The following is a 24,105-nucleotide window of genomic DNA, read 5'->3' as shown; positions in this document are numbered from 1 at the left end:
GAGAAGGAAGGAAGGAAGGAAGGAAGGAAGGAAGGAAGGAAGAAAGAAAGGAAAACCAGATGTGCTGTAGTTCTAAGAGTGTTTCAGCAAGGTTTATTTCAGTGTCACTTGCAGATATGTCCTATAGAAAGGGACTGCCTTACTATCTTCATTGTGCTCAATCATTGGCTAAGAGCAGCCTGTGGGAAGTCTGATCTTAGCTTAAAGGCAATGATGGAGTCAGAGGGCAGGCTGGAGATTTTTATGGCCACCAAAGATATATTGTTTTAAAATTTTCATTGCTATAAACAATTCTGAAATTAATATATATGTGTTTATGTGTGTGTGTGTAGCATAATAATTGCTCTAGGATTTATATAAATAGTAGCAGGATTACTGGGCCACAAGTTATATGCTTTTTATAGTTTATAAAATTTTCAGTGCATTCTTCCATGTGGCTATAGTAACTTAAGCTCTCTGTAGCATTTAATTAAAATTTACATGCTTTGCCAGTCTTGATCTTACTCATTTAAAAATATTTAAGAGATATGATAGGTAAACAATAAAATCTTTTTTCTTTTACTTTGTATTTCTCTGATTACTAATGAAGTTGAACACCTTTCTATGTGTTTATTGATTCTCTTTTTTCTTCTGTAAATTGTCTGTTCTTGTCTTTCCCCCATTTTTCTTTTAGTAGTCTTTTTCTTTCTTGATTTTTAAAATTTGTTTCAATATACTCTAGATACATTATCATAATATGCATTATCTGTTGCATACATTGAAAATATATTTTCCTATAAGTTTCATTATCATCTTTTCACTTTGTTTGTGGGACTATTAATTATATAGAAAGATTAACTGGTGATATAGCCAAACTTTACTTTTTTGATTTGTGTTTCTTGGACCCTGTTTAAAAAGCTCTTCTCCATCCAACACATAAAGATTTGCAGCCATATTTTCTTCTAATGGCAGATTAAAATTTTGTTTTTCATATTTAGTTATTTTTTGGTCCACATGAGACTTATTTTTATATATTTGCATGTATAGAAATGTAATTTTATTCTTCGATGTGTCCAAGATTACATATCTAATTCTTGACTGTTTCCAAACTTTAAGCATATACTCTTTCTACACCCTGAGTTATCCTGAAACAAGTGCACCGCATGGGCACTTTGCAGAAGAGAATGGGTAGGAATATTTTAGATGCAGTTTGTCTCATTCTGGGCTACTCAAATTTATAGCAAACCGAAAGGTTGCAGACAAATAAATGGGCAGATGGGCTTTAGAATATGTTTATTGACAAAACTTTTTGAATTACTTATTAAATGATATTTGACTAAAATTCTAACAGGAGTAATAGCATTCAGCTGTCATGCTTTTCAATTTGAAATACAAAAATGAAATTCAAAATTACATTCATTTGACTTTAAGTCAATTATTTTAGAATTGACTTCAGTGCATAAAGCTAAATTGTTAAATGGAATCCATTAAAAATATTAAATGAGTTTATACAAACAAAATAAAAGGAAAGGTTTCTTTTTTTTTCAACATATGAACTTTATTGTCAAATTGGTTTCCATACAACACCCAGTGCTCATCCCAAAGGTGCCCTCCTCAATACCCATCACCCACCCTCCCTCCCTCCCACCCCCCGTCAACCCTCAGTTTGTTCTCAGTTTTTAAGAGTCTCTTATGCTTTGGCTCTCTTCCACTCTAAACTCTTTTTTTTTTCCTCCCCCTCCCCTATGGGTTTCTGTTAAGTTTCTCAGGATCCACATAAGAGTGAAAACATATGGTATCTGTCTTTCTCTGTATGGCTTATTTCACTTAGCATCACATTCTCCAGTTCCATCCATGTTGCTACAAAGGGCCATATTTCATTCTTTCTCATTGCCATGTAGTACTCCATTGTGTATATAAACCACAATTTCTTTATCCATTCATCAGTTGATGGACATTTAGGCTCTTTCCATAATTTGGCTATTGTTGAAAGTGCTGCTATAAACATTGGGGTACAAGTGCCCCTATGCATCAGTACTCCTATATCCCTTCGGTAAATTCCTAGCAGTGCTATTGCTGGGTCATAGGGTAGGTCTATTTTTAATTTTTTGAGGAACCTCCACACTGTTTTCCAGAGTGGCTGCACCAATTTGCATTGCCACCAACAGTGCAAGAGGGTTCCCATTTCTCCACATCCTCGCCAGCATCTATAGTCTCCTGATTTGTTCATTTTGGCCATTCTGACTGGCATGAGGTGATATCTGAGTGTGGTTTTGATTTGTGTTTCCCTGATGAGGAGCGACGTTGAGCATCTTTTCATGTGCCTGTTGGCCATCTGGATGTCTTCTTTAGAGAAGTGTCTATTCATGTTTTCTGCCTATTTCTTCACTGGGTTGTTTTTCGGGTGTGGAGTTTGGTGAGCTCTTTATAGACTTTGGATACTAGCCCTTTGATATGTCATTTGCAAATATCTTTTCCCATTCCGTTGGTTGCCTTTTAGTTTTGTTGGTTGTTTCCTTTGAAGTGCAAAAGCTTTTTATCTTTATAAGGTCCCAGTAGTTCATTTTTGCTTTTAATTCCCTTGCCTTTGGGGATGTGTCAAGTAAGAAATTGCTACGGCTGAGGTCAGAGAGGTCTTTTCCTGCATTCTCCTCTAGGGTTTTGATGGTTTCCTGTCTCACATTCAGGTCCTTTATCCATTTTCAGTTTATTTTTGTGAATGGTGTGAGAAAGTAGTCTAGTTTCATTCTTCTGCATGTTGCTGTCCAGTTCTCCAAGCACCATTTGTTAAAGAGACTGTCTTTTTTCCATTGGATGTTCTTTCCTGCTTTGTCAAAGATGAGTTGGCCATACATTTGTGGGTCTAGTTCTGGGGTCTCTATTCTATTCTATCGGTCTATGTGTCTGTTTTGGTGCCAATACCATGCTGTCTTGATGATTACAGCTTTGTAGTAGAGGCTAAAGTCTGGGATTGTGATGCCTCCTGCTTTGGTCTTCTTCAAAATTCCTTTGGCTATTCGGGGCCTTTTGTGGTTCCATATGAATTTTAGGATTGCTTGTTCTAGTTTTGAGAAGAATGCTGGTGCAATTTTGATTGGGATTGCATTGAATGTGTAGATAGCTTTGGGTAGTATTGACATTTTTGACAGTATTTATTCTTCCAATCCATGAGCATGGAATGTTTTTCCATTTCTTTATATCTTCTTCAATTTTCTTCATAAGCTTTCTATAGTTTTCAGCATACAAATCTTTTACATCTTTGCTTAGATTTATTCCTAGGTATTTTATGCTTCTTGGTGCAATTGTGAATGGGATCAATTTCTTTATTTGTCTTTCTGTTGCTTCATTGTTAGTGTATAAGAATGCAACTGATTTCTGTACATTGATTTTGTATCCTGCAACTTTGCTAAATTCATGTATCAGTTCTAGCAGACTTCTGGTGGAGTCTATCGGATTTTCCATGTATAATATCATGTCATCTGCAAAAAGTGAAAGTTTAACTTCATCTTTGCCAATTTGATGCCTTTGATTTCCTTTTGTTGTCTGATTGCTGATGCTAGAACTTCCAACACTATGTTAAACAACAACGGTGAGAGTGGGGATCCCTGTCGTGTTCCTGATCTCAGGGAAAAAGTCTCAGTTTTTCCCCATGGAGGATGATGTTAGTTGTGGGCTTTTCATAAATGGCTTTTATGATGTTTAAGTATGTTCCTTCTATCCCGACTTTCTCGAGAGTTTTTATTAAGAAAGGTTGCTGAATTTTGTCAAAGGCCTTTTCTGCATCGATTGACAGGATCATATGGTTCTTATCTTTTCTTTTATTAATGTGATGTATCACATTGATTGATTTGCGAATGTGGAACCAGCCCTGCTTCCCAGGAATGAATCCCACTTGCTCATGGTGAATAATTCTTTTTATATGGTGTTGAATTCGATTTGCTAGTATCTTATTGAGAATTTTTGCATCCATATTCATCAGGGATATTGGCCTGTAGTCCTCTTTTTTTACTGGGTCTCTGTCTGGTTTAGGAATCAAAGTAATACTGGCTTCATAGAATGAGTCTGGAAGTTTTCCTTCCCTTTCTATTTCTTGGAATAGCTTGAGAAGGATAGGTATTATCTCTGCTTTAAACGTCTGGTAGAACTCCCCTGGGAAGCCATCTGGTCCTGGACTCTTATTTGTTGGGAGATTTTTGATAACCGATTCAATTTCTTCGCTGGTTATGGGTCTGTTCAAGCTTTCTATTTCCTCCTGATTGAGTTTTGGAAGCGTGTGGGTGTTTAGGAATTTGTCCATTTCTTCCAGGTTGTCCAGTTTGTTGGCATATAATTTTTCATAGTATTCCCTGATAATTGTTTGTATCTCTGAGGGATTGGTTGTAATCATTCCATTTTCATTCATGATTTTATCTATTTGGGTCATCTCCCTTTTCTTTTTGAGAAGCCTGGCTAGAGGTTTATCAATTTCGTTTTTTTTTTCAAAAAACAAACTCTTGGTTTCGTTGATCTGCTCTACAGTTTTTTTAGATTATATATTGTTTATTTCTGCTCTGATCTTTATTATTTCTCTTCTTCTGCTGGGTTTTGGCTGTCTTTGCTGTTCTGCTTCTATTTCCTTTAGGTGTGCTGTTAGATTTTGTATTTGGGATTTTTCTTGTTTCTTGAGATAGGCCTGGATTGCAATGTATTTTCCTCTCAGGACTGCCTTCGCTGCATCCCAAAGCGTTTGGATTGTTGTATTTTCATTTTCATTTGTTTCCATATATTTTTTAATTTCTTCTCTAATTGCCTTGTTGACCCACTCATTCGTTAGTAGGGTGTTCTTTAACCTCCATGCTTTTGGAGGTTTTCCAGACTTTTTCCTGTGGTTGATTTCAAGCTTCATAGCATTGTGGTCTGAAAGTATGCATGGTATGATTTCAATTCTTGTATACTTATGAAGGGCTGTTTTGTGACCCAGTATGTGATCTATCAAAGGAAAGGTTTCTAGATAAGATGATATCTTGAGCTTAGCTTCTCACCTCTCTGTTTATCAATTAGGAATCTTGCAGCTGCAAATGAAAGGAAACCCAATTCAAATTGTCTTTGGCCAGAAAACATATTAATTGGCTCACGTATCTGAAAAGTGTAAGGGATACACTTTTTACACTCCAGGGCTCAGATGATAGTGCCAGGCCTCTGGTTTGAGGCTTTGCCACTGACTATGGCAAATCCACTCTTACACAGCCTCTCCCCTCATAATTGCAAACAGCACTGATGCAGCCTATCTAGCACCACATTCTCTCAGGCGCAGACCCCATGGGAGAGAACAAGGACCTCTTCCCAGAAAGTGCAGCAAAAGGCTTTATCTGTCTCATTCTCTGATATTTAAGCACAGGGACTGATATTTTTGCAGATTAGCTCCCCAAAGGAAAGGTGGTTTATGGTTACAGCAAAAAGGTGCCTGGATGCAGGGTCTCTGGAACAACAGAGATTTACTATGTTCCCTTTTATCCAGATTCCCATTCAAATGGCCATCTCATATAATAATAAAGGAAAAACCCACTCAGTCCAGGGAATAGGTAAGCAGTAATATTCCCAAATCAGAATATTGGAAGGATTTCTCCAGATACTATGTATATGTGAACAGATTAAAAGAATCTACCTGGCAACTTATTTGGGAAGGGAATAACAGAAAACCTGATACAAGTCTGCTATGAGTCTAAATCAAAGAATGAAGAGTGGAGGGAAGCAAAGTAAGCCCAGAAAGACCACACACCATGGTCTCAGGAAGTGTAATAGGTTTCAGGACCATAGTATGTGAGACGCCCATGGTGCTGATGGCAAGCTTACCCTTTCTCTGAACCACCAGGCTGATGGAGAGTATGGCATTGGGCTCTTTTTTTTCTTAATTTTTTAATGTTTATTTATTTTTGAGAGAGAAAGACAGAGTGCAAGCAAGGGAGGGGCAGAGAGAGAGGGAGAGACAGAATATGAAGCAGGCTCCAGGCTTCGAACTGTTAGCACAGAGCCTGATGTAGGGCTCAACCCACGAACTGTGAGATCATGACCTGAGCTGAAGTCAGACGCTTTACTGACTGAGCCACCCAGGTGCCCCTGCACTGGGCTCTTAATAAAGGAACCTCCAGGCAAAGAGTGGAGATCTTGCTTTGGCCTCCCCCTGGCACCACAGTAATGGTGACAGAAAAATAATTCCTTACATAGGTAAGGATTCCTGTCACCACTCTGTCTAGCCCTGTCTCTTTCTTCTCACACCCTCCATATTTCTAGATTTCTCAACTAAGAGAGTTAGCTGCAATAATCTCCAACTTCTCTCTTCTCTCTTTCTATGATCTTAAAAAAATGAACAGAAATTCACAAGGTACCTGAAATAATCTATTTTAATTCCCAATCCTGCCAATCATAGATTTTCCCTTATAAGGATGAGGAAAGAATTAAAACAAACAAAAAGAAAAGAAAACAAACAAACAAAAAAACACCTCCCTGGACATATGAAATAATATATGCATTCAAAAGAGTTTTTTTTCCCTGAGAAATCAGCCGATGATCAGCATTCCCCATAAGATAAACTTGCCACAAGAAATAAAAGTATAGTGTGTTCTGAATTATGTCGTATGAAGGTTCAATCCAACATTAAGTTCATGGACGAAGAATAAGTCATGAGTGATTATACTGTGAGACTAAGAAAGATTTCATGCAAAGTAATGTATGATCCTAGAATTTAAATTTGCAATGGAGATAATAAAAAGCAGATTAGATGAATGCTGTATATTCCAAACCCCAAACTTGGATCAACCTAGATGTTTATTTTTAATCTGTCAACACCCAAGGAACTAGGAAAAATAAAATTGTATAAGTGATTGTACTTTAAATTGATGATTGAAAAACTTTACTTTGTCATTCAACATTTCCCAACAATTCAACTACAATTGTAGTTTACAATTGTATAAGTGATTGTACTTTAAATTGACGATTGAAAAACTTTACTTTGTCATTCAACATTTCCCAACAATTCAACTACATTTTCCAAGTAAATGCGGTTTTCCACTAGTTGAGTTGACCATTTCACACCTTCACTTAAGACATTCTACATAAGCAAGGACCATGCTAGAATCAATGCAGAGCAGGAAATGAAGGCGGCGGTATCTAATACGATTCCAAAGTTTGAGAGGTTGTGGTCAAGAATATGCATATCCCATTAGCAAGTAATTGTGGTTAAAAATGAGATTAAAATATTATTTTTTATTTTTTAAAAGTTGGACATCTTACACTCAGAGAATAATCTTACCTCATCTTTATTAAGAATATAGAGGCCATCAGTTTGGGAATTCCTTACACCAGCAAACATACAAACCTGCCTCTTTTTTTTTTTTTGGACTGGTATAGATATGTATGTTTATGAAAAATAATGCAAAGAATCATCCTCTTTAAAAATTACTCATTACAACCTGAAATGATTTTTTATGCTCAAAATTTTAACTGAGAAGCTAGTGTTTACCTTTTTAGTTATATAATAACACACATACAGAAATATACACAAAATGAAAAATGTAGCTCAATGATTTGTCACAAAGTATATACCTCGACAGCCACCATCCATGTGAGAAATAGGACATCACCAGCACCCAAAAATCCCCCTCTGCTCCCCCCATTGTTATCTCTTCCCCCAAGACAACCACTATTCTAACTTTTATTGTAACTCCTTTCTTAATTGCTTTTATTTCCAGGCTATGCATTCCTAAACATTAGAGTTTAACTTTGTTTATATTTTTAAGGTTTTTTTATTATTAAAAAAATTGACATACGAAGTTGTATTGGCTCCAGGTGTAAAACATAGTGATTGAACAATTCTATACATTATGCAATACTCACTACCATCTTTTCTTTCTTCCTTTTTTTTAGAAGAGGACATGTCCTTACCCTCTTCAAAGATCAATCTCTGGGGTGCCTGGGTGGCTCAGTCAGTTAAGCATTCAACTTCAGCTCAGGTTATGATCTCATGGTTCATGGGTTCAAGCCCCGCATCAGGCTCAACACTGACAGCTTGGAGCCTGGAGCCTGCTTCAGATTCTGTGTCTCCCTCTTTCTCTCCCCCCACCCCCAACCCTGCCCGCTTGTGCTCTGTCTCTCTCTGTCTCTCAAAAATAAATAAAGATTAAAAAAATTATTTTTTCAAGATCAATCTCTCAGTCCCTCTACCTATATCATCTAGGCATATTCCCAAAAACCTAAACACATAGTTTAGTTTCTCGGATTAAAAACTAACAATAATTAAATAAGAGTGCTCATCTTACCACAAAACTTGCTATTCCCGTTTCTACACCATTTTTTCCCTGCTTTTCATAGCACAATATCTCAAAGAATTGCTTACATTCATTTTCTCCAGTTCTTCATCAAATATTCATGCCTCCACCTATGTTATCTGGCTTCTGTCCCAACCTCTCCACTAACACAGTTTTTATTAAAAACAACAATAATCTATATATCGCTAAATCCAGTGGATACCTTCTTTTTCCTTAATGATCTCTCAGCCACATTTGAAATAATTGGTACTCTTTTCTCAGTGAGAATATTCCCATTTTCTGCTTTTTCACATCATGCTCTTCGGGTTTTTTTTTTTTTCTTATCATACCAACTATTTCTTCTACATCTCCTTCGCGGTCAACTCCTCCATCCAATGTCCCAGTGCTGAAGTTCTTCAGGGATCCAAATGGAGCCACTTTCCCTCCTCTATCTATACATCCTTTCTCCAGATCTTCCCTTGATGTAAATACTGTCTATGTGCTAACAATGTTGAAATTCTAATTCCAGAACAGACTTCTCCTCTGAGATTCTGTATCATATGAAAAACTCCCTCTTAACATCTCCAATGGCTTATTGGCTGTCTCATGACTGTTTCTCTACTGTCTTTCCTATCACTACAAATTGTCCCATTGTTTTCAAGCAAAAGACTGTGGAATTATTTTCTTCCTTTAGCAAAACATCCAGTAAATCAGCAAATCTTTTCAGGAGCAATCTGTTGCCATCACCTTAGTCCAGCCACATCTCTCACATGGACTCCTGAGATAGCCAACTAACTGGACTATTTTCACTTTTGCCTTTCTACAACCTATTTGCCCTCCATAGAGCATTCAAAGCAGTCCTTTGAGAACATACATCTGTCAGGGCACCTGGGTGGCTCAGTAGGTTAAGTGTCCAGCTCAGGTCATGATCTCATGGCTCAGGGATTGAGTCCAATGTCAGGTTCTGTGCTGACAGCAGAGCCTGCTTGGGATTTTCTCTCTCTCTGCCCCTCCTCCATTCATACTTTTTTCCCTCTCTCTCTCAAAATTAAAAACAACAACAACAACAACAACAACAAACCAAAACATCTCTCTCTGCTGACAAGACTTCAAATGGCTTTCCACTGCACTTTAAATCCTTGTCTTCTTCATCTCATGCCATGGCTGTTTTTTCTCACTATGCTCTAGTGACACTGGACTTTTTTCATTCCTAGAATGGCCAAAGCTTTTTGCTTTACATTTTCTTCTGCTTGGGCCATTCTTTCTCCAGCCTTCATATGACCAGTCTTGCTCATCTTTTTGCATAAGTGTTACCTCCAGAGGGAAGGTTTCCTTGCCCATGCTCTCCTAAGTAGAGTCCTGAGGGTATTCTCTACCACAACACCCCACTGTTTATTATCTTTCGTTTCTATCAGCCATAAGAGAGATGCTATCCAACAGGAGATATGACATTTGGTTGAGGAATGCAGCCTCTGTCCCAACCAAGGCCGATGGAAGACAGCAGGTGAATAATTACCTCAACCTCACTCCTCATCCTTCTGATCCCTTGCTGGTTTCTTTTGACAACCAGAACTAGAGGGCAAAAGAAGCTAGATAATACAGTCAATAGAGGATAGCCTTCTGCGAAATGTAGCAGGACAAGAGGGGCTGAGGGACAAAAATGAATCTATGGGGCAAATGGAGACTGCTCTGTATATAGATTGAAGATAGAACAAAGTGAGTTTAATAGGAATTCAAGAAGAAAAGCATAAGGCATACTGTGCAAAGGCTATGATCAAATAAAAAATAGGAAAATAAAATCTTTCCTGAATTGAAGAAAGATCTGAGTCTACTAATCAAAAACACTCATCAAAGAATAGAAATGTCAGGGCTTTGAAAATATACTCTCAAGATACCATCCCTTCAAATATTACTCAAAGATTTACTAGAGCTATCTAAGAGATAAAACTAAGTGAAGAACTCAAGAATGAGGAAAATAAAATGAACTGTAAGTAGGCAATGAAACTAGAAAGCTAGAGACATTTTAAATTTTAGTTACTTTTAAATATTTAGAAAATCCAATGCAAATGTTAAAAATAAAATTGTAAAACATAAGAATCTTATAAAACAGACTCCTAATTTAAATAATAGATTATGTTAATAAAACTGGTAAATTGAGAGAGGAAGAAAAGAACAAAATTATTTTATAGGTGTGTCAATAGAAACCATTCCATTCTTGACATTCATAATTACAGAAAAACAGATATAATTTTTCCAATAAAAATGATAACTCTAAGTCATGTTTATCTTTAAAAAAAATCTATTGAACAAAAGGAAAAAAGAAAACCATAAAATATCAGAGTAAAAAATAACCTCTAAAAAGCATTAACACAGAAATACATAATCCTAACATAACTGTATTGATACCCTCTACTAAAAAAATAAAGGCTAATGAATTTATCAAATTCCATCTTTATTTTAATTACAAAGATGTGCTTGAAGGTGTAATTCAGACAGATGAACATAGGGGAAGGGAAGGAAAAATAAAACAAAAATAGAGGCTTGGGGCGCCTAGGTGGCTCAGTAGGTTAAGCGTCCGACTTTGGCTCAGGTCATGATCTCACGGTTTGTGGGTTCCAGCCCCACATCGGGCTCTGTGCTGACAGCTCAGATCCTGGAGCCTACTTCGGATTCTGTATCTCCCCTTCTCTCTGCCCCTCCCCTGCTCACGCTCTGTCTCTCTCTCAATAATAAATAAACATTAAAAAAATAGAGAGAGGCACACCATAAGAGACCCTTAACTATAGAGAACAAACTGAGGGTTACTGGAGGGGAGATAGGTGGGCGGGTGGGGGGGGGGGATGGGTTAAATGGGTGATGGGCATTAAAAAGGGCACTTGCCTCAGAGCCTGGAGCCTGCTTCCTATTCTGTGTCTCCCTCTCTCTCTGACCCTCCCCCGTTCATGCTCTGTCTTTCTCTGTCTCAAAAATAAAATAAACGTTAAAAAATAAAAATAAAAAAAAATAAAGAGGGCACTGGTGGTGTATGTAAGTGATGAATCACTAAATTCTACTGAAACCAATACTATACAATATGTTAACTAATTTGAATGTAATTAAAGCTTGGAAGAAAAAAAAAGCATAATTTATAAAGATTTAAGTAAAAAGAATATTTTCTGGTAAGTATAAACAAACAAAAAATCAGGTAGCTAATCTATTATTAGAAACAATGTAGAATTCAAGCCTCAAAGCATTTGATTAAATGAGGAAGGTCACCATTTTATATTTACTTAAAGTATAGTATTAAAGAAGATATTATAATCAGGAAACTTTGTGGAATAAATATCAAGACAGTGAAATATATAAACAAGTGATTGCCAAAACAAGTTCTCAAAAAATTACAATTTTAGTGGGAGACTAACACACCATTCTAAAACAGACAAAATAAGAACATAACATATTTAAATAATAAAATTATAGATTTAAATAATAAGTAGATTTAAATAATAAAAGATGTTTTAGAAGTTAAAACAAATGCTATATCTTGAGAATACATGTTAGAATAAGCTTATTTCCTAGTCCCAAAATGAACTGACAATATTAATATTATTTAGCTAATATGTATTTAATTCCATTTTAGGCCAGTCACTATGCCAAGTACTTTTTTGTATATATCATCTCATTTAATTCTCACCATAATACAAGAGATAGACAGACACTATTAAACATATTTAAAGATCTAGGAACTGAAGCTTAAAGAACTTATCTAATTTATTGCCTCCAAATCACAATTATTGTGAGGGAGATAGAATTCTAACTATGCTATTCTAGCTATGCTCCTAACTGATTAATTCTTATTAGGAGAAGCTGATCAGAGCACATTCTCTGAGCACAAAGCAATAATAGAAATTACACTTTAAAAAAGATAGATTAAAAATTCTCTTAATCTGTGTTTCATCAAAAAGAAACCCAAAACAAACTAATGACACTGAAAATACTACATGAAAATAATATATGAGAATCCCCAAGAGCATTATTTAGGGGTACAATTATAACCTTAAATTATTTTATTCTTAAAGAGAATGAAAATAAATGAATTATGCACTTAATTCCAGAATTTAGGAGGAGGAGGAAAAACAGAGGGGGGTTGCAAAAAACATACCTAAGGAAAATAAGAAGAATAAAAGCAGAAATTAACCAGTCAGAATTTTTTTTTTTTTTCAACGTTTATTTTTGGGACAGAGAGAGACAGAGCATGAACGGGGGAGGGGCAGAGAGAGAGGGAGACACAGAATCGGAAACAGGCTCCAGGCTCTGAGCCATCAGCCCAGAGCCCGACGCGGGGCTCGAACTCACGGACCGCGAGATCGTGACCTGGCTGAAGTCGGACGCTTAACCAACTGCGCCACCCAGGCGCCCCAGAATTTTTTTTTTTAAAGAATCAGTATGTAAATACAGGAGCTGTATACACACACACACACACACATATACACAAAAATACACTGAAAATTTTCATGAGACAAAGTTTTAACTCACTGTATGATATACTCTGATGTTATGAATTTCTTTAGCAGCTTTGTTGAGATAAAGCTGGTAAATAAACTACACATATTTGAAGTGTACAATTTTATAAGTTTTGACATATGCATACACCTGTATCCATCAACACAATGAAAATAATGAAACTATCCGACATACTCAGAAGTTTTCACATATTCCTTTGTTAAGCCTTCCTCTCCCTTTTTTCCCTCCCCCACCCACAGATAATCACCAATGCTTTCTGTCACTATAGATTAGTTTTCATTGACTAGGTTTTTATAAATATAGAATCATAGAGTATGCAGTTTTTGGTCTGACTTCTTTCACTAAATATGTAATTATTCTGAGATTTATCTATGCTGTATTTGTTGACAGTTCATTCTTTTTTATTACTGAATAGTATTCCATCATGTGAATATATCATAATTTATTTACCCATTAACATGTTGGTATTCATTTGGACTGTTTCCCGTTTGAATCTATTACAAATAAATGTTCTTCCATTTGGTTTTCCATTTTTAATCTGGCCATGGCCCTCTTAAACTGATTGCACAGCCTTTAAATGAACATGTACCATTGATTAAAAAACAGTGCCTTATAACATGGAATGTATATGTCAAGTATATGGAAGAGGCAAGAATAATAGGAAGCTTCTTCCTGCTATACTAGAGTACCTCATTCCATATAGACCCACCTCTCTATAATCCCAGCAGATAATCAATGTTAACAGTTCACTTTTAACACTCCTGCTAACTATTAATTCCATTTTTTTTAATTTAAATTCAAGTTAGTTAACATACAGTGTAGTCTTGGTTTCAGGAGTAGAACCCAGTGTTTCATCTGTTACATATGACACCCAGTGCTTATCCTAAAAAGTGCCCTCCTTAATGCCCATCATTCATTTAATCCTTTTCCCCAGCAATCCCCCTCTCCAGCAACCCTAGTTTGTTCTCTGTATTTAAAAGTCTCTTATGGTTTGCCTCCCTCTCTGTTCTTATTTTTCCTTCCCTTCCCCCATGTTCATATGTTGAGTTTCTCAAATTCCACATATGAGTGCAATCCTATGATGTCTTTCTCTTACTGACTTATTTTGCTTAGCATAATACCCTCTAGTTCCATCCACATTGTTGCACACGGCAGGATTTCGTTCTTTTCATCGCTAAGTAGTATTCTAGTGTGTGTGTGTATGTGTGTATGTATGTATATGTATATATATGTATATACATATATGTGTATATGTACATATATATATCATATCTACTTTATCCATTCATCCATTAACTATTAATTCTTAAGAGAACATTTGTGGAAGTCATCAAAGAACAAGAATAAGGGGTACCTGGTTGTCTCAGTCAGTGGAGCATATGACTCTTGATCTTCGGGTTGTGATTCAAGCCCCATGTTGGATGTAGAGATTACTTAAAAATAAAATCTTTTAAAAAAAGAACAAAATGAAACATGGAAATATTGGTTGGGGATAATAATGATTAGGGGCAGGAGAGAGACTAGAGATTATAGAAGGAGAGAAAGTGTGGATGAAGGCAATTGATAGGACCCCAAACACAAAATTCATCTATGTGCTAATTTCACCTAAATCATCTCCCTTGACCTTTCATATATAAGACATAAATCCCACATATTTTCCTAGATTTATTAGTTTCTGTCAGTTAATCTACTTTTGGTTTTTTGGCATAGATTCAAATGGCAATTTTTCATTTCTATTACTATTTTCAAAAAATTACCTACTCAGTAAAAAAAAAATTAATCACTAAGAAATAGAACTGTGGCAGTCACTATCAGGTTCAACCATGTATGACAGATATCTTACACAAAACAGAGTTTTATTTTTCTTCCAAGTGAAAATGTCTGGAATAGGCAGTCCAGAGCAAATGCAGTAGCTGTGTGATGTTGGGGAACCCTGTCCCTTCCTTTGTTCGCAGAGGCACTTAGCATCTTGGTTATCTTTCTGTGCCTATGCAAACATCTAAGGGTGTGTGTGTGTGTGTGTGTGTTTATGTTTTCACAAGCACACATGTGCATGTACAGGCACACACACACAGAGGATGGTACGGTAATATATTCTACACATCATTCAGCACTGTATTTTTTCTCTGTAGCTCCAGATGAGTACCAATTAGTTCATCTTATTATTTTTAACCCCCCCCCACACACACACATCTTTTTCCTTGTGATCAGACACATACTTGATCACCTCCTTCTTAGAATCAATATTCCCTTGACCTTAGGTTACTATAATCCCTTATTAATGGTTTCATGGTTAGTCAGTGTTCCAGTCTGTGACAAAAGTAGCCTCCATAAGACCTACTAGTTCTTTAAATGCATGAGGAATTTTGCTTATAGAAAAATGAGTAAATATCAGAATGTTAAAGAGAAGAAAGGTGAAGGAGTAAAATAAAAGTTATTGACCACCTTGGAAACTGACAGTATTTTGCACAGGTATCACCTCTTTTAATATTTATAGCATTTCTATGAAGTAAGTATTATTATTTCCATTTTGGAGATAAGACACAACCTCCAACATGATTTTTTTGGATATTAAAAAAATTTTTTAAGTGTGTTTTTTTGAAATCAAGAGTTTGGAGGCTCAACTGACTGAGCCACCCAGGTACCCCTGGATGCATTTTTATTGAAAGATAACATACAGAAACATGAACACGTAAGAAGTGTACAATTCAGTGAATTCTTACAAGCCTGTTTAATCACCACACATATCTAGGCTTAAAACATTATCAGCACCCAATATCCTCACTCTTGCCCTCTCATGGTCAATGGAATAGTCTGGCTTAGAAGTGGAAGTCATGAGACTGGGTGAAATCATTCAGAAAGTGGCCACCATGGAAGGAGAAAAAATATTTGAATGAAGCATTCTGGGAGCCATTTGAGAGCAGAAGAGTCTCATGCATGCACTACTTGTGAGCACCGTGTTACACTCAGAATAGGTTATATTGGGTAAAATCTCACAAGCCAAGCAGAGCACACAGGGATCCCCTGAGCCACCATCTCCACAGGCAGGAATCCAGAAGGATACCACCACTCTAATGTGCTGTGTATGCACAAGAATAGACAACAATGTCTAGATACTATGTAACAATGAAAGCTTCCTTATTGAGAAAGGACTCCTAGAAAGTCCACTCTGGAACCCAGCACTGGTCCCTGCCAGTTCTATTGAGCTAATTCAGCATCACTAAACTACCAGAAGGGAAGAACAAATGAGTTTCCAAAGCCATCTGTATGTCTCTGCTTGCCTAATGAAGAAGCAAAATCTAGGAGTTGAGACCTCTCAATTATTTCAAACATTGCTGATTGGTTAACTAAGATGAAGACTACGAATTGACTATTGGATTTAGCAATGGGAAGTTCATTGATCACCTAGTATTAATGGAGTATTAATGCCAGTATTAATGGAGTGGCTGAGGAAATGGCTGAGTGGAGTGGAATTAAGAGCAGTTGTAGAAGAATAGTTGGAAAGGGTGAGTGTAAGTAACTCTTTTGAGGAGTTTTGCTGTCAAAGGCAAGTAACAATAATTGAGTGAGAGTTGGGAGGGGAAATGGCATCAAGAACAGTTTTTATTCTTGATATAAAAATTATGACAATATGTCTGCCTACTTACAAGAATGATTCAGGAGAGAGCAAAAATTGATAGTAGGAGAGAAGGGAGACAGTAATGTCCGGAGTGACATGTCATAGAAGTTTGTGCACAAGAAAGAAGTCTGGGTTTAGTATAAGTGAAAAAACTGACCCATCAGAGATATGTGGACAGATGCTGGAATGTGGGTAGATGCAGTGGTGTTGGCAGTGGAGGGGGCACCGGTCTCTGGATTCTCTCCTTGGATTACTTCAATTTTCTTAGTGAACTAAGAAGCAGTGTTAACAGCCAAAAATGAAGGTGAAGAAGAGGTGTTGCAGGTTTGAGGGGAGATTAATGATGTGAAATAATCATCTGAAATTGCATGCTTTTTAAACGATTGGTAAGTCATTCTAAATGGGTTCAGACTGGGAGGGTAGCAGCATTAGTCAGAAAATTAAGCAGCTGAAAACGTAAGCATTATTTATCGAGAAAAATATGGGCATGACTAAAGTCTCATTGCTCTCACAAAACTCAATTCTGACAGTTACCTTCCATGACTTAACATCAAGATACTGAGTTACATGTTTGCTGCGTTTGACTTTCATTATATTTCACTTTGGAATCGAGAACTATAAACCAATTTCCTTTTAGACGCTTGACATTTCACTGTTAGTTACTGTTTAACAAGAGCCATATCAGCTGTGTGGCACCTTCAGGGAAGGGATGAGTGTGTGTGTTTCTGGCAAGATAAAGAATAAATATTTTTAGCTTGTTTCTTCCATTTCCTTTTGTTAATTCTTTCTTTCAACTAGGAAGAAAAATCTATGTTTCTCCATTTCATTTTGGTGACAGTGTATCAAAAGGAGACTATCCACATAAACTGAGATAGCTCCATTTTGTTTTACAGGCATATTTGTCGTATTAAAATCTGGGTTATCTCCCCTCGTGGGGAAAAGAAAAGGAAATTATATTTCCAGGTCTGTTTTAATGTATCCATAAAAAGGAGCAATTTCTGTCTGTTCCTGAATAACATGAAAGCTTCTCTTCCAGCTGCCACTGTGAAAAAAATAGGAAAGGAAGACGAAGCTTTATAGAACTCTTTCATTTTGATCACTCAATATGTCTTCAATAAGCTGCACAATTTGATTTTTAAAAAAAATAATAAAAATGCAATGGCAGGTCCATTGGGCAAAAGTTGTGTCTTTAACTTGAAGTGGATGATAAAATAACAGATGGAGAGAGAAGGTGTGAAAAGAGTAATTTTATGAAGTAAATCCTGGGCTTAGTGCTTTTTAGGACTCTCAGTGCTTTGCTGAGTTAAGTCCTTCACTTTTCAGTACTTCACTTTTCAGTACTCCTATTGTTTGTCTGATAATAGCAAGTGGAGGATGAGCAGGTTATTCAACAACAATCTGTTACAGCCAAAATGGCAGAAAGTTCACCCTAGGCTTCCAGTAGTATACAACAATGGGAATAATGAATGAATGAATAAAACTGAAGAGAACCCTGAGGAAGAAATTACAAGATTGTGTCACAGTGCCACCTGGCCTATACAATAGTACTCTGTCCATATGGCACCATTCTACTAATACAAACATGAAATTGACTATATTTTGTATGGAAATTATACATTTTCAAGCATAAGATAAATTTTAGATGCCAGTCCTTCAAACAGAACAATTTATGTCATACTGCCTGTAGGAGACTTTCTATTTGGATCATTCACTGATTATTGAACAGCTTTGAAGTGGCCTTTCTAGATCCAAATGGCCTTTATCTCAGATATTATAACTTACTAGTATTATCAGATTAGAGACTTTAAGATGAGTGCAGGTGAGGAAATGTACATATCAGAGACCTACCCCCTGAACAATATTGCTTAAATTAGAATTTATAATAAGTAACACTAATGTAAATTTTGTAGGATATATGGCCTTTTTAAACCTTGGGGTGAATTCACTTGCATAGTTAAATATAGTTTACAGCTACTCATTCATCTTAAATCATGATGTCTTGGTTTTGAAATTTATTCATGGCTTTTAATTTAATCATATTCCTCAACAGGAGCACAGGACACTCATTCATCAAAACTATAAACCTTTTTCTTTTCTTGCCATATATACTCCATTTTTAAGGTAGAGGAAGGAATAAAACTTAAGGACATTTCAGGAGACATGGCATACCCAATCAGCATGTGCAGAGGCTTGCACCCTACACTGTATATAATTTTTCTTTCAGATTATGTTTTAGTAGGAACTTATCCAGATGAGATCTAAAGTAAAGGAATGTTAGAACAGAAGGGACCCCTAGAGAGTGTCTAGGGCTTAAGGCCAATCCAACCTTCTTGTTTTATAAACTCTATTTTATAAAGTCTCCTAAATAAGTTAAGAGATTTACCCAATGTCATATTAATGTGTAACATGGCCCCTTTCTTTTATCGTGTAGGGAATTTATTTAGGAATGAAGTACCATGTGTACATAAAGGTATAGACTTGGGGTCAGAGTAACCCACAATAAAATCCTTGCTAAAATGATAGCTAGCTATGTAACCTTGAGCGAGCATACAACCTTTGTAAAACCCAGCTGCCATGTCTTAAATTGGAGATAATAAGTAGCCTACCACATAAGGTTATAATGTGAGTTTTGTGAGATAATCAATCTAATAGGTCATCACACATAGAGAACAGTAAGATAACACAGGAAACATATAAATTCATCATGCTAAAATTCCTGATAGTATTGTAACACATAGTGAATAAAATCTGCTCTTAATAGCTTAAAAATTGAATATGAATAGAGTTTTATCAAGAAATATTTCAGGCTATTTAAATTATATTTGTGCATCTCATTAGTTGCGCAGGGTATAACATTGAACCTGGGGCACCTTCTATGTAAAACCGAGCCACTTTGAAGGAGGGCTATAGAAGTGAAAAAATGTTGGGGAGCAGCCAAGATGGCGGAACAGCATGGAAGTTTTTTGTGTGTCTCACGTCCATGAAATAGAGCCAGACCAACACTTAACCATCCTATACACCTAGAAAACTGATTGGAGGATTAACACAACAATCTGTACAACCTGAACCACAGAATTCAGTAGGAATTCATCCCAAAAGAAACAGCATGAAAAAACAACAGCCAGGGTTCAACCAACACAGATACAAGCAACTTGTCTGAACCAGAATTTAGAATCATGATAATAAGAATACTAGCTGGAGTCAAAAATAGATTAGAATCCCTTTCTGCAGAGATAAAAGAAGTAAAAACATAGAATGAAATTAAAAATGCCACAACTGAGCTGCAATCATGGATGCACGCAGTGGCGGCAAGGATGGACGAGGTGGAACAGAGAATCAGCGATATAGAGGACAAACTTATAGAGAATAATGAAGCAGAAAAAAAAGATGGAGATTAAGGCAAAAGAGCACGATTTAAGAATTAGAGAAATCAATGACTCATTAAAAAGGAACAGCATCAGAATCATGGGAGTCCCAGAAGAGGAAGAGAGAGAAATAGGGGTAGAAGGGTTATGTGAGCAAATCATAGCAGAAAACTTCCCTAACCTGGGGAAAGAGACAGACATCAAAATCCAGGAAGCAAAGAGGACTCCCATTAGATTCAACAAAAACTGACCATCAACAAGGCATATCATAGTCAAGTTCACAAAATACTCAGGCAAGGAAAGAATCATGAAAGCAGCAAGGGAAAAAAAAAGGCCCTAACCTACAAGAGAAGACAGATCAAGTTTGCAGCAGACCTATCCACAGAAACTTGGCAGGACAGAAAGGAGTGGCAGGATATATTCAATGTGCTGAATCAGAAAAATATGCAGCTGAGAATTCTTTATGCAGCAAGGCTGTCATTCAAAATAGAAGGAGAGGGGCGCCTGGGTGGCGCAGTCGGTTAAGCGTCCGACTTCAGCCAGGTCACGATCTCGCGGTTCGTGAGTTCGAGCCCCGCGTCGGGCTCTGGGCTGATGGCTCAGAGCCTGGAGCCTGTTTCCGATCCTGTGTCTCCCTCTCTCTCTGCCCCTTCCCCGTTCATGCTCTGTCTCTCTCTGTCCCAAAAATAAATAAACGTTGAAAAAAAAAATTAAAAAAAAAAACAAAAAAAAAAAACAAAAAAACAAAATAGAAGGAGAGATAAAAAGTTTCCCAGACAAACAAAAATTAAAGGAATTTGTGAGCACTAAACCAGCCCTGCAAGAAATTTTAAGGGGACTCTCTGAGGGGAGAGAAGATTAAAAAATATATATATGTATATTTTATATATATGTATATTATATATATGTATATTTTATATATGTGTATATATACACATATGTATATGTGTGTGTGTGTGTATATATATATACACATATATATATAAATACCAAATATATATATTTATATATATATATATATATATATATATATAAATACCAAAAGCAACAAAGATTAGAAAGGACCAGAGAACGCCACCAGAAACTCCAACTCTACAAGCATCATAATGGCAATAAATTCATATCTTTCAGTACTCAGTCTAAATGTCAATGGACTCAATGCTCCGATCAAAAGACATAGGGTAACAGAATGGATAAGAAAACAAGAAGTGAAAAAGTGCATGACCCCACACACTCATCTGCAGGGCAAAGTAACATATTATAGATACATATATATGTGACTGAAAATTTTAAGTAAACTGGCCCTCTTGATTTATTTTTTAATTAATTGAATCTGAATCTAATCATATTAAAATCATATTTTGGCATCCAAAGTGAACAGGTTATCATTTTAAGCAGAGGCAAGTGTAAGAAAAATCCAACATTATACTCTTACTCAGTTGTTTGATTTCTGCATGTACGAACTCTGAACCTGAACATCAAACATATGTTTGCAAAGTATTGCCAATGAGATGCCAATAAACAGTTATGGCCAGCTGGCTTTGAAGCAACTCTTTTTGGCTGATAGACAAATTGTACTTGGGTCAGAGAGAAAGCCAAGTCCCTAAGGATTCTCTCATACATAGCATTCTAAACAGCAATAGCTCCATTGTTCAGATAAGGGGCTCCTTAATCAAGGCCTCCTTGTAAATAATCTAAAGCACATCCAGACAGCAATGACTCTTGCTGGAGCAAGCTTTAAATTACTGCTTGAAAATTCTTCAAAAAAAGTACTTAGGAGAACTTTTAACTCTATTGCAAGTTAGGGTCCACTTAATTCAAATGCTATGTCATTTCCAGTTGTCTAAGAAGCAGATGCCAAGACAGAATTAGATGCTTGCAGGATTTACTGTAGGAGACCCCTGTGAAAGATGTGGGGGAGTGGGAGCAGAATAGGCAAGGAGAGCATCACACTATGATGCAGGTCTAGCACCTAAGGAAAGAAGGAAGGAGGATCATGTGGGAAGAGTCTCAGACTATACTGCAGCTCTGAGAATGACTCGGTCAGGTCGACAGGGAGCCCCAGAGCACAGACTGCCCTTTAGAAGAATCTGCTATTGGAAAGAAATGGCTCAGTTCTAGTAGCCAGTCACTGGCTGGGAGCAGCCTAGAGAAAGTGTGGCCCTGGCATACACATTATGGCAGATTCCAAGGTGTGGCCACTGGAGGCTGTCTGCCAACCCCAGTACTTGCATAAAGTTCTCTGGGGGGGAAATCTGAGCACCACCATGGCTGCCACAGATAGCTTTCTAAAATAATGCCCACAGGATTCTCTAACCGTGCTACTTAAAAAGACAAGAGGGTTAGTTAACAATGGTTGAAACAACAATTAAATGCAGTTTAGTATATATATGTTATTACATACAATGAAATACAGACAATTGCTGGGGCTCAGAAGCATGGCTTAAGTAATTGCTTCTGTTGTGCTGAGTTCAGATTTCCTTCTCGACTATTTCATGGCCCAGATTTCCTTCATCCCCCTCATGAGTTTCATGAAGTTCTACGTTAAAATGGCTTTTCCATCAAATAATTGACCATATTACTAATAATACTACAAAATTATCAGTCTCAACTGCAGAGTTATTGTTACATGAATTCTATGTACATTATTTCAGTAATTTGATGACTGTTCCTAATTTTACAACAACTATTACAAAGGATTCTTCTTCCTTCTTTGACAATCAAAATTACGTGGAAATGATGACCGCATTTAAGATCCCACAGAGTTCTGGGGCACCTGGGTGGCTCAGTTGGTTAAGCGTCCGATTTCAGCTCAGGTCATGATTTCGTGGTCTGTGAGTTTGAGCCCCGGGTCGGGCTCTGTGCTGACAGCTCAGAGCCTGGAGCCTGCTTCAGATTCTGTCTCCCTCTCTCTCTGCCCCTCCCCCATTCATGCTCTGTCTCTCTCTGTGTCTCAAAAAAATGAATAAACATTAAAAAAAATCCCACAAAGTTCTGTTTCTGAGCTACTTCTGTTTTACCCAGAGAAGGTAGGGTGGTGACGAAGGAGGGTGGGTTTTATGTCTCTGGTCTTTGGGAGGAAACCCTAGGGACTGAGCCTGGGAAGAAACAAACCATAGTCAGTTACACCTTGCTTCTGCACAACACTGCTAGACCTCTCACCACAACACCTAGAGGTATTTCTATCAATTCATAACAACTGAGTGTAAACTATAACAGCACCACCCGCACACTTTCTGACCAGCCCAGCCTTCTTTCTGGCATATCTGGAATTTATGTTTTTAAAAGAATCATCTCAAACTTCCAACTAAAACATTTCAATTTGGGTAGAGATTTGTACATCATATACAAAGCATTCAAGCAGAAAAGCTATTGTGTCTTCTTTGAATCCACTAAGGAGCAATAATTACAGTTTTTCCTTGGTAAATCCTGTGTCTGGATAAATTAACAAAGTAGAGATTAGCTCCTGAGCTAAACTTTTTACCATGATAGCATAATCCAGCCTTAACCTAAAATGTGCCAAGGATTCTGACAGCTCCTCCACAAGAAAGAATGCTCAACCCCTCCCTAACTTATGCAGAGAAAATACTCTGCCAAGCACAGGGATAGGGTGCCAGCACTTAGAAGAAAGAAAAGAAATTGATCTCTAGTAGGAGCTGGAATAATGACCAGCCTTATTCCACTTGAGCTCTTCCTTTCCTCAAAGTATATGAATCAGTTGAATCTCCCCAAGAGAGTCCTTATGGGAATTTTTAACACAACTATCATTCATTCTCTGCGATTCATTTTTGCTTAAGGGTATGAAGCCATCTCAAGAAAGTTGGTTTAATAACAAAGCCAAATTTTAAGGTAAAAAATTCTTACTGAAAGAAAAGCTGTCTAATCTAATGCTTTGTGTTAGTAGAAGTGAGCTTTCATCCTCAGTTTGCTTCACGGGTTTATTTCAATACGTGGTCTACACAGCTTGACTACACTACCTATTTCTTAAACCAAAGCATATGTGCTACTTTTATCTTCATAAAAATCACGGTGCTTTAAAAAACATCATTGCAGGGGCGCCTGGGTGGCGCAGTCGGTTAAGCGTCCGACTTCAGCCAGGTCATGATCTCACGGTCCGGGAGTTCGAGCCCCACGTCGGGCTCTGGGCTGATGGCTTGGAGCCTGGAGCCAGTTTCCGATTCTGTGTCTCCCTCTCTCTGCCCCTCCCCCGTTCGTGCTCTGTCTCTCTCTGTCCCACAAATAAATTAACGTTGAAAAAAATTTAAAAAAAAAAAAAAAAAAAAAAAAAACAAAAAACAAACATCATTGCATTTTAAAAAATTACAGAAGTTGTCCTTGCTCATTGAAAAAAAAGCTC

The sequence above is a fragment of the Prionailurus viverrinus genome, chromosome A1 (assembly GCF_022837055.1).
Source record: "Prionailurus viverrinus isolate Anna chromosome A1, UM_Priviv_1.0, whole genome shotgun sequence".
In the NCBI taxonomy this organism is placed as follows: domain Eukaryota; kingdom Metazoa; phylum Chordata; class Mammalia; order Carnivora; family Felidae; genus Prionailurus; species Prionailurus viverrinus.
The sequence above is the reverse complement of the archived record's forward strand: the minus strand, read 5'-3'. Positions refer to the sequence as shown.